At 43.0% G+C, this 12,196-nt stretch overlaps 2 protein-coding genes and 1 pseudogene across 9 annotated transcripts in view; 2 read left to right on the forward strand and 1 right to left on the reverse strand.

The window, feature by feature from the left end:
- Positions 1-9,304, reverse strand: part of LOC122552897 (uncharacterized) — a 70,325-nt gene extending 61,021 nt beyond the window's left edge. For both annotated transcript variants that reach the window (XM_087991427.1, XM_087991425.1), the window contains exon 1: positions 9,229-9,304. The gene's annotated coding sequence lies outside the window, so the exon portion shown is untranslated. The remainder of the gene's footprint in view (positions 1-9,228) is intronic.
- Positions 6,259-7,256, forward strand: LOC148148978 (syncytin-A-like; annotated as a pseudogene).
- sanbr (SANT and BTB domain regulator of CSR) overlaps positions 8,678-12,196 on the forward strand; it is a 730,291-nt gene continuing 726,772 nt past the window's right edge. For 4 of the 7 annotated variants that reach the window (XM_087991422.1, XM_087991423.1, XM_087991421.1 and 1 more), the window contains exon 1: positions 9,587-9,882. The gene's annotated coding sequence lies outside the window, so the exon portion shown is untranslated. Of the gene's footprint in view, positions 8,730-8,767; positions 8,830-9,573; positions 9,883-12,196 lie in introns of those variants that run through there. The other 3 variants (XM_087991419.1, XM_087991418.1, XM_087991417.1) reach the window with 3 other exon arrangements.

Below are 12,196 nucleotides of genomic sequence, written 5' to 3' on the forward strand. Positions count from 1 at the left end.
AACAGGATAGGTCAGAGTCCACATGGATTTATGAAGGGGAAATTGTGCTTGACTAATCTTCTGGAATTTTTTTGAGGATGTAACTATGAAGATGGACAAGAGAGAGCCAGTGGATGTAGTGTACCTGGACTTTCAGAAAGCCTTTGATAAAGTCCCACATCGGAGATTAATGAGCAAAATTAGGGCATATGGTATTGGTGGCAAAATACTGACTTGGATTGAAAATTGGCTGACTGACAGGAAGCAAAGAGTAGTGATAAACGGGTCCCTTTCGGAATGGCAGGTGGTGACCAGTGGGGTACCATGAGGTTCGGTGCTGGGACCGCAGTTGTTTACAATATACCTTAATGATATAGATGAAGGTATTAAAAGCAATATTAGCAAATCTGCTGATGATACAAAGCTGGGTGCAGGGTGAAATGTGACGAGGATGTTATGAGAATACAGGGTGACTTGGACAGGCTAGGTGAGTAGACGGATGCATGGCAGATGCAGTTTAATGTGGATAAATGTGTGGTTATCCACTTTGGTGGCAAGAAAAGGAAGGCAGATTACTATCTAAATGGAGTCAAGTTAGGTAAAGGAGAAGTACAACAAGATCTAGGTGTTCTTGTACATCAGTCAATGAAAGCAAGCATGCAGGTACAGCAGGCAGTGAAGAATTAGCTAATAGCATGCTGGCCTTCATAAAAAGAGGAATTGAGTATAGGAGTAAGAAGGTCCTTCTGCAGCTGTACAGGGCCCTGGTGAGACCGCACCTGGAGTATTGTGTGCAGTTTTGGTCCAAATTTGAGGAAGGTCATTCTGGATATTGAGGGAGTGCAGCGTAGGTTCACAAGGTCAATTCCCAGAAAAGCAGGTTTCTCATATGTTGAAAGATTGGAGCGACTGGGCTTGTACACACTTGAGTTTAGAAGGATGAGAGGGGATCTGATTGAGATGTATAAGATTATTAAAGGATTGGACACTGTGGAGGCAGGAAGCATGTTTCCACTGGTGGGTGAGTCCAGAACCAGATGACACAATTTAAAAATAAGGGGTAGGCCATTTAGAACAGAGCTGAGGAGAAGCTTCTTCTGCTTGCAGATTTGCTCGCTAAGATGGAAGGTTCATTTCCAGACATTTCATCACCCTACTAGGTAACATCTTCAGTGGGCCTAGTTGTTGATGTACAATACATGTTTCTGCACAAATCAATCTCTTTCCTGAGAGTAAGTCTCTCCACTCTCAGCAATCATGCTCACAGTGGGTTCTCTTACATTTAATAGAATCTTAATTAGATAATTGTTTTGTTGTATAAATTCACAGGATTCTGTGAGTTGTGTGAATGTAATCACGTAGTAAGCAACAGTCTCTTTTCCACTTTTCGGTTTAATATTGAACATATATTGTTTATTAATTATGTTCACTCAGATTTCAAAACATGCCTTCAAGGTTTCAAAGTTTATTCAGTTTTGTGTTTTCTGTTATTTGGACAGATTGAGGATGAAACATTTTAAATCACAATCTCATTCCAATGGTGATAAAAGTAGGACAATTAATAACTGCTTGGACTTGTTCATTAAAGCTGTCACAACCTTGTAGATTTGCCACAGCAAGGGGTAAACTGCAAGTTGTTTCATATCACTTTCCATTTCAATTGGAACTGGAAAAGAAAATTTGCAACCATTTTCTCATATAACGTTCTTTCAATTGTGGTCTGCATCTTTGTTCCTTTCCTGTGACTTCCAAAGGCTTTGAGCAGATTTAGTAACTCCAACAGTCCTGATTACCTCTTTAGTGCCTGTGCTGCTCTAAAGCTCTTCAACACTGAAGCTCAACTTCACGCTGACAGTATGTTAGAGATGAACGTCATGATTAAGGTCACATGACTATACCAAACCAAGCGGCCCATTAGTACATAGAACAATACAGGCCCTTCGGATCTCGACGTTGTGAAGGCCTTCAATGTAAATTTCTATAGCTAAGTTTCTGGTCAATGATGGTGGGAAAATTCATTGGTGGTAATTCCATAATGGGGAGATTATCCCCAACTGAAGTGAACTTGATCAAGTTAAAAATCACACAACACCAGGTTATAGTCCAACAGGTTCATTTGGTGTGGGAGATTAGAAATGTTGTTTTTGCATGTGAGGGAGGGGGTGTAGTGGAGGGGGGGGGGGGAAGGGAAGGGGAACATTATACAAACGGTCACGGAATTCTTGTAGCATGTAGCATACTTAAGGCTAAGACTTTAATGAATATTGAGGGTCTTTTAAAGAAAATAGTTTTAAGCTAGGAAATAACTTTAAAGTGTTGTACTTGACCACAAAAAGCAGCAGCAGGGGCATTTCACAATAAAGCTTATAGTATGATAAGAGAAAATGGATAAAAGAACAAGTTGTAACAAACAAGGAACAAACAAGGAACAAAGAATGCAGACAAGGACGGCAGGATGGCCAGATAAGAAAATAACTAGAGAGAAAAAAAACAATGAGGCAATCGGCTTATGATAGGATGGGAAAAGGGAGGCGTGATTTTGCAACTTGTAAACTGAATAAGAATGCTAACAGGCTCTGTTTTTGCGCGCATTTCTGCTTGATTGCAGAAGCGTCTGGTACTTGCAAGGCTGTAATAAATTGTTCTTTTTTCCAAGGCTTTGTCTCAGGCTGATTGATTGATTTATGAGTGAGTTCTGTTTCTCACAATTGGGGGCCTCGTTCCGGGATCCAAAACTCCGACTGCTCGACACTCTTGGGATGACGGGGGAGGTGCAACTCGCCGATTTTGGTGATCTCCGACTCCCTTGCTTGTCTTTCGCGGTTTGGGCGAATATGATCCGGACTGGGAGACCCTGGAAACAAGGCGGGCAGACGCGATGGGTTCGGTTGGGCAACTCTTGTGCACAAGACCCAGGTAGGGAAAGGTCTTAAAGGATATATCCGGGCGATCGGGGGCAGCGTTATTTGCTGCAGGAATTGCTGCGGGACGGGACGCACCGAAATGACCAGGTAACTCTGTGCACAGACCAAGGTAAGAAAAGAGACCTTTAAGTATTGCCTTGGTGGTCGGGACATACGAAAGTACGGGGAACTGGCAATATATAAAATTAAGCATATGTCAATGGAAAACAGCCCGTGTCAGAAGGGCTAGTAGCTGAAGGGCTATTGAGGGTGCACTTTGTAACTAACTTATGGCCAGACGTCCAGAAAAATATTCAAAAGCTCGAGGAGTTGTTGCGGGAAGTGTCTGTGAGACATGGTGTCTGTGTGTGTGTGAGAGCGAGAGCGAGAGAAAAGAGCTGTACAGCAAGTAGAAAGTTTAACCCTTTGTGATTCGGTTTAAATGCACATGTGTTTGTTGGTGATTGAATGTTTGTGCTTTGTTCCCTGGAGCTTGAGATCCTGGACTGTTTTGAATCTGATTTCTACTATGGAAATTTTAACATGATTTCTTTTAAGGTTAAGGATTTTACAGATTATGAAATAAAATGTTAACTCCTGTTCTTTTTACAGGTCATGACTGCCTTATTATCAGTTTCTAACTAATCTATTTTATCCTACATAAAAGTGATTTATGGAGAACAGTTGAAGTCTCAAAAAGCATATAATTGGTCAGATTAATCGGACGAGTAAGGTGTCTAGTCAGGACCCTGAAGGGGGTGTGGAAGAAGGTGACACCGGACCTTGTTAAGATTAATTAAATTAGCAACAATGGGAGGCACGGGGAGTTGCCTGGGTAACGATCGATCTGTAAATAATGTTAAAGCGGAATATATTCTGCCCGACAGTCCTTTGGGGAAAATGTTGGGTAATTGGGAACACAACTCCCGGACGTGGGAGAAAGATAAGGCTACAATGATAAACTATTGTTGTTTCATTTGGACTAGAGAAAGTATTAAAGCGCCTGGGTTTTTTTTGGCCCAAATATGGGTCCGATGAGGATTGGCTGTGTCAAGATCTTAATATATATGTCAATCGAAAAGAACCGTACAGTCAAAAAGAGTCCGATTATGCGGCATGTTGGATAGGGAGCGCGGGAGTAAAATTATGTCCCATGAATACGGAGGAATCGGAAAAAACAATGAAAAAGGGAAGCCACAATGGGATCCCGTAACGTGTTTGCCGCCCCCATATACTACTCCCCAGAACAAGCCTACAGCTCCCGAAGTAGAACCGACTCCAGACACAGAAAGGGGAACCGACTCTGAACTAAAAGATGCAGAACCTAGGGTGGCTCAGAAACACTCGAGCCACCACACGTAAAGGAGGGGCAGGGATAATGGAAAATGTAAAATTATGTCCCTTACGAGACGTTCTGATTGGGGAAGGTACAATCGGATATGTAAACTCTCCTTAACGAGCAGTGAAGTTAGGATCTTTAAAAAGGAAATGAAAAGTTTAATAGAGGATCCGGTTGGACTAGCCGAACAATTAGAGCAATCCCTAGGGCCTAATTTATATACCTGGGGAGAACTGATGGCAATTTTAGGAAGAACGAGGTATGATTAGGAGAGCGGCTTTATAGGAATGGGAAAAAAAGCACCCAGTTGGGGAAGAAGGGGCCCCAGCAGAACAGAAATTCCCAAATGTTGATCCGCATTGGGAAAATAATGGCAGAGAAGATAGGGAGTCAATGCGAGATCTACGAGAAATGGTAATATTAGGAATTAAAGAGGCGGCACCTAGGTCACAAAACTTTGTTAAGGCCTTTGAAGTACGACAAGAGAAGGATGAAACCCCTTCTGCAGTTCTTAAAAGACTCAAGGAGGCCACAAGGAAGTATTCGGGAATGGATCCTGATAATCAGATGGCACAGGGACTCTTAAAGGTCCAGTTTGTAACTAAATCATGGCCGGACATACAAAAGAAATTACAGAAATTAGATGGATGGAGTGAAAGACAGATGGAAGAACTGTTATGTGAGGCACAGAAAGTGTATGTAAAAAGGGAAAACGAGAAGCAGAAACAGAAAGCCAAAATGATAGTGGCGGCAGTAGAAGAAATAACAAAAAGGAGAATGGGATCAAGGGATAACAGGAAGGGTAGGGGAGGACACTAAAGACAAGGGTCAGATACCCAGGAAAGGAGGCAACAGGCAGGGTGTCACCATTGCAGGAAAGTGGGGAATTTTAAACAGGAATGCCCGGAATTAGCACGAGAAAGGGAAGTCGTTTCCCTAATGACTTTAGATGAAGATTAGGGGAGTCAGGGGTTCCTTCCTCCTGAGACCCACCGGGAATCCTTGATAAATGTAAAGGTGGGACCTGAAGGGGAGGAGGCAGTATTTTTGGTGGACACAGGAGCGGCACGATCATCCCTAAGTTTTAGACCTACCGGTGTTAAATTGACCAACAAGAATCTCAGGGTTCCGGAGTAAAAGGCAAGGAATTCTTGGTGCCTATTTTTGAGCCAACCCTAATTAGAGGAAATGATGAGGAAGTGACAGGACAATTACCAACTGTAGAGTTCAATGATAAGTTTTTAAAGAACTATATTGTGGCGCTCGGCTCTTCTTTGTCTGTCCTTAGGATGAAGGGTCTGTTGACCCAGACACCTCCACTTGAGTTCGCAATACATCGGATACGACCAGGTGATTGGGTCCTGATAAAGACCTGGAAAGATACCAAACTGAACCCAAGCTGGGAGGGACCGTTCCTAACTGACTACTGAAACAGCCATCCGAACTGCTGAAAAAGGAGTCATCACACTCGTGTTAAGGGCCCTGTGGATGCTCCTTCCCGGTCGGCAGAGTGGCAAGCACATCCTGCAGACAACCCTCTGAAAGTCAAGCTGAACAAAAAGAATGGACTGAGAAACAGACTATTAAGTATTGGGTAAAAAAAACTGTATCCCAAAACAATTGTAAGTGTTGCATGGACTCACTCCTCCCTGGTATTTAAAGGGTTAGGGAATAGACAGATAGGGTTGTGAGCTGAAATGAATGGTCAGCTTTATGTTGTCACGATAATATTGGCGCTAGCTGCGAAGGAGGGTGGGGAAAAAAAAATAATTTTACCACTTTATGTCAGAATTATGCTAAACTAAAGGGGCATACCGACTGTTGGAGTTGGGCGGAGCTCCTATACCATGGGGAATCCGGAATTCCTCTCACGGTAATACCACTTACCAAAGAAGAAGTGTACGATGTTCAACAATTTGACTCAGGCTCAAATGATACAACTTGGAGATTTGAAAGGGGTAATTATAACTTTGCGGGATGGTTCCCTCGACCAGCCCCGAAAACTCTGGGTGCTATCGATGGCCTTAGAGTTTCCCCATGAAAGGAGCAGTAAATACCACTTGCTTCTGTAATCAGAATGATACTGTACCCTTCCGATTAGGAAAATCATCTTGTGTCTACACCAGCCAAGTCACTGCCACAACCATTCCCCAAATATTAAATGGAACATACCGGGTGGGTGGCTTAAAGGCCTACCCATTTATCCCCGGCGAGAAATACGTTTGGAGTGGCGGATGTAACGGGAATGGGCGCTGGGACCATCCAGTTCAAACACTGCCTCAAAGCCAGAAAGGATGGAGTGGCTGCTGCTACCTCACCTATATAATTCCCCACTTGAGGCTGTTAAAGAGAGCCCTAAAAATACCTCGGAATAAACAGGGAGGAAGGCGAGTAACCCGGAAAGTAACCGAAGGAGAATCGCCTCCTCTGGACTTTGATACCTATGCATGGGACCGCAGGAGCAGGAGTAGAAATACAAAAGTTGGCGGCTTCCCTGGAAGAGTTGGCCAACAATACTGCTGATGTGTTGGCCGAAACCCAATCCCAAGTAGCAGCCATAACGACCGAAATGATTGCCACTAGACTAACGACTCTTCAGAACAGAATGGCTCTGGATTATATTCTAGCAGAGAAGGGTGGTACCTGTGCACTAATTGGAGAGGAATGTTGTACATACATACCTGAGGTCTCCTCTAACATTACTGATTTCTCCAAACATGTGCGAGACACAATCGCCAAGATAAGGGAGGCCGGTAATCGGTATCGGAACGAAAAAGGATGGGAATGGGGGAAATTGGAGATTGACTGGTTGGGGAAGGTGGTTAGCCAATCTAGCTATCTATGGATTATTGATATTAGTGGGTCTGGTGGTAGGGTTCAATGTCCTAAAATGGGTAATGAGCCGACTGATGACATCCCTTGGGGAAGGAACCAAAATAAATCATCAGATGCTTTTACAATCAGCAGGTGATATGCAACAAAGAGAAAGTCAAAGAATGCTTTTAGAGTTCGAGGGACGAACAACACAAATGTAAAATGTAAGATTGTGAACCTTGTTATTGTGGTTCTGTTCGCCGAGCTGGGAATTTGTGTTGCAGACGTTTCATCCCCTGTCTAGGTGACATCCTCAGTGCTTGGGAGCCTCCTGTGAAGCGCTTCTGTGATCTTTCCTCCGGCATTTGTAGTGGTTTGAATCTGCCGCTTCCGGTTGTCAGTTCCAGCTGTCCGTTGCAGTGGTCGGTATATTGGGTCCAGATCGATGTGCTTATTGATTGAATCTGTGAATGAGTGCCATGCCTCTAGGAATTCCCTGGCTGTTCTCTGTTTGGCTTGTCCTATAATACTGTTGTCTCAGTCGAATTCATGTTGCTTGTCATCTTTGTGTGTGGCTACTAAGGATAGCTTCACAGGAGGCTCCAAAGCACTGAGGATGTCACCTAGACAGGGGACAAAATGTCTGCAACACAAATTCCCAGCTCAGCGAACAGAACCACGACAACGAGCACCCGAGCTACAAATCTTCTCAAACTTTGAATTGTGAACCTCATTGCCAAAAGGCGTAAGAGGGCAGAACATAAGAAAATGAATTAAAAGAGACTTAATAAGTGCAGAAACAACAGTTAGAGAAAAAGAAAAAGGGGGAATTGTGAGAGATTAGAAATGTTGTTTTTGCAGGTGGGGAGGGGGTGTAGTGGGGGGGGGGGGAAGGGAAGGGGAACATTATACAATCGGTCACGGAATTCTTGTAGCATATAGCATACTTAAGGCTAAGACTTTAATGAATATAGAGGGTCTTGTAAAGAAAATAGTTTTAAGCTAGGAAATAACTTTAAAGTGTTGTAGCTGACCACAAAAAGAAGCAGTAGGGGCATTTCACAATAAAGCTTATAGTATGATCTGAGAAACTGGATAAAAGAACAAGCTGTAACAAACAAGGAACAAAGAATGCAGACAAGGACAGCAGAAGGCCAGATAAGAAAATAACTAGAGAAAAAAAAGTGAGGTAATCGGCTTATGATAGGATGGGAAAAGGGAGGCGTGATTCCGCAACTTGTAAACTAAATAAGAATGCTAACAGGCTCTGTTTTCGCGCGCATTTCTTATTGATTGCAGAAGTGTCTGGTACTTGCAAGACTGTAATAAATTGTTCTTGTTTCCAAGGCTTTGTCTCAGGCTGATTGATTTATGAGTGAGTTCTGTTGGAAATACTCGTTTTCAGAGCACTGCTCCTTCATCAAGATACAGCTACCTGATGAAGGAACAGCGCTACGATCGCTAGTACTTGTTGCGTGATTTTTAACTTTGTCCACCCCAGTCTAAAACCAGCACCTCCACATCACAGTTGTAGATAGACATTGCCTGCGTAGCACCTGTTTGCTGTTGAAAGTCACTTAATTTAAATGCACCAGGCCTAATGCTCTATTTTCACCAAAGTGAACTTTAAGAGTGCAGAATCCACAAAACGTTAAAGAAGTTGACGTCACATTGACATTCGTGCCGTACTCCCGGTAAGTGGATTGTGCGCATGCGCGTAATGCGACCGTTTGCTGTTTGGGCACACGGTAATTACAGTTGGAAACGTGAAGCAGATAAAATGTCAAAAAAAGGGTGAGAGCCAAGCGTCGCAGTTTTTATATAATGATATTAGATTATATTTATAGTATGACAATAAATTAGTAATCCGAATATTTTAAATATGGGTATACTGGAATTAGAAGTATGGGATGACATCAGAAAAGCATGACGTTTGAAGGGGGTTTAAACATTAGGCATGAGCATTAATAGTGATACAGAATTAACACAATCTTTGACTTTTTGCTTGGAAGCCTGCTTGAAACTAAGAGATTCGCTGAAGAGTGTTTGTTTTCTCTCCTAAATGCTGTATCAGAAAACAGAAAATGCTGGCGAAACCCGGTAGATCTGGCAGCATATTTGGGTAGAAAGCAGAGTTAACTCTTCATCAAAACTCTGTATGTCGAGAATTTTTACGATTAGCTTTTATTTTACCTGCAAGGTAGACCTTTCCCTCCTTTTAAGTATGACGGCTAATTGGGGTTCATGTGCAACCGAGGCCTATTTACCCTGTGAACTCCTTTCGCATACTGTCCGCGCAGGCGGCCGGTTGCTTGGTTACACAGACGCCGGTCTTGCTGCAGTGCGGCTCCACTTTTAGGGTGGGACGTTAAGCGACGTCCGCGCGCCCGGCCTACGCTGGCCGGAATACACGCCCACTCCCTTCTCCCATTGGACATATCCAACACCGGCGTGCCTGAAGCAGCCCGTTTATTGGTTGTTTCTGGATGTCAGTCACACGGAGAGGTTGCCTCCTCCCTCCACATTGTTGTGATCAATGGGCGTTAGAGTCGGGTGGACAGACCAGAAAGATGGGCGCTTTCTATTTAAGAGAATTTTAAAAACATCAGTGCGATTTTAGAAGTGTGCAGTGTGGTGAGTGTGCATAGCCGACATATCTATTGCGGTACAAACTGAAGGAGATCTAGTGAGTAATTTTCCCTGCAGCCGCTACTGGAAGTCTCTGTTGTCGAGGTGAAGGGCAGTCTGTCTCTTTGGGCAAATACTACTGGACCGAGTGGATAGTGAATTAGGATATTCAACTCGCGTTCTACAATATTACTCGTCCACCCGAAGCAACGGACCCCCGTAAGAGCATAGTTTGGTTTTAAACTTGTTGCCTGACTGTTAACGTCTTTGAAATTTTTGGTTGGATCATTGGTCTCCGTTCGGATTAGCTCTAACACATTAGTTACGTTTTGATAGCCATCTATTTGTGTAGGTGCAAATTATAATTTCGCGTTATATTGTATAAAACCTGCTAAATTATGTAGCTGGAGCTGCTGTATTTCGCTAAAACGTTAAACCAAGGTGTCATCTGAATGTGAAATATCCCACGGCACTATGGGAAGAAGAGTATAGGATTCTCGCCAAAATTTTTCCCTCAATGTCAATTTTTAAAGGCGTTAACCACGTTTGTCAGTGTTGATCAATGTGTCGGATACAACTGAACCAGAAACATAATTATCTACTGTGAAAGAGAATAATTTAAAATTTGATCATTAGTATGTGTATGGTTCGCAAATAAATGAAAATACGATTTCTGAGAACACCATGAATAGAATCATTATGTCGAATGGCCTCCTTTTGTTATATTGTGTCAGTGCTGGCCCTCTGAAAGACCAGTTCACCACTTACCTGACTTTTCCTGGTTGTCTTGTAAATTCTTCCCTTCTACAGTTAGGCAATATTACTGAAGATATGCTCCAGAATTTCCTACATCCTGACTCAATCTGTTCCAGTACAGCTACAAGACCAATTATGTCCCTTCAGGAGAAAGTGAGGACTGCAGATGCTGGAGATCAGAGTCAAAAAGTGTGGTGCTGGAAAAACACAGCCACTCCAGCTTATGCTGGAAATGTCAACTATCCTGCTTCTCTGATGCTGCCTGACTGGCTGTGCTTTTTCTGTACCACATTTTTTTGACTAATTATGTCCCATCAGTCTACTCTGAATGATTAGTAAGGAAATGGGAGTTGTTACCAACAATGCTATCAGGCAGCACCTGCTCAGCAATAACCACTGATGCTCATTTTGTGTCCTACCAGGGCCACTTGGCTCCTGACCTCATGACAGCATTGGTTCAAATGTGGACAAAAGAGCTGAGTTCCAGAGGTGAGATGACAGTGACTACCCTTGACATCATAGCCACATTTGACTGAGTGTGGAATTAAGGAGCCCTGGCAAATTGGAGTCAGTGGGAATTGGGGAAACTCTCTGCTGATTGTCAGCCATTTTCCGATGTTTTGAGACCTTTTACAATGTTGTAGATCAGTCATCTCGACTCTAGGACACCTCTGCAGGAGTTCCTCCGTGTAGTGACTTACACCAACATTCTTCAGCTATTTTATCAATGACCTTCCCTCCATCATAAGCTCAGAAAGTGGGGATGTTCACTGATGATCATTCGTGACTCCTCACCCAAATGTAGAAAGACCTGGACTATATTCAGGCTGACAGGCATCAAATAACATTTATACCACACAAATGCCAGGAAATGATCATTGCTGAAAAACAATCTAATCACCACCTCTCAATACCCCACAATGTAATGGGGATCACCATTGACCAGAAATTGAACTGGACTAGCCATATAATGGCCACAAGATCAAATTAGAAGCTAGGAATCTGAGTAACTCCTCTGACTCTCCAAAACCTTTCCACCATCTACAAGACACAAGTCAGAAGTTCTAGTCTGGTAACTCCTGATCAGCCAAACCTGCACAAGCTTGTCAGATGATTGCACCAACCAATTGACATTGATATTTAGACCATGTTACAGTGTGAAATCATGGTCAAGCCATCATTTTATACCACAATTTCACAATGAAACCCTGCAAGTAGGGCTAAACCTTCTGAGAAAGTTAATTGTTGTCAATTAGAGAAAAGTGATATTGATCCAGGAAGAAGAAAACTGTGGTGTGAAGCAAAAAAACAGATGTCAGTAGTTTGAGTAGTAGGAGATTCCACCATTGAAGCACATGGCAAAATTCTGGAATGGTTGCAGTAAGAAAGAGGATGAGAATGTTACCTACCCTGACATCAAAGGAGCGCTGATAACATAATTGAAGGCAGGATGAGCAGTGAATGTTCCTGTCTCCAGTTCAGAGGTCGTTCTGGGAGCGAGGCTGGGTGACAAGAAGTTTCCCTACAATTGTGGATGATTTGATTGATTCAAAACAAAACACAGTATTGTCTTCTGTGTTGTAAGTAGTGTGAGTGCAGCAGTTATGACAACGATTATAACATGATTAAATTAGATTACTTACAGTGTGGAAACAGGCCCTTCGGCCCAACAAGTCCACACCGACCCACCGAAGCGTAATCCACCCAGACCCATTCTCCTACATTTACCCCTTCACCTAACACTACGGGCAATTTAGCATGGCCAATCCACCTAACC

This window comes from Chiloscyllium plagiosum, unplaced genomic scaffold, assembly GCF_037043375.1.
Source record: "Chiloscyllium plagiosum isolate Xiang-an unplaced genomic scaffold, Cpla_swu_hap1 HiC_scaffold_10, whole genome shotgun sequence".
NCBI lineage: Eukaryota > Metazoa > Chordata > Chondrichthyes > Orectolobiformes > Hemiscylliidae > Chiloscyllium > Chiloscyllium plagiosum.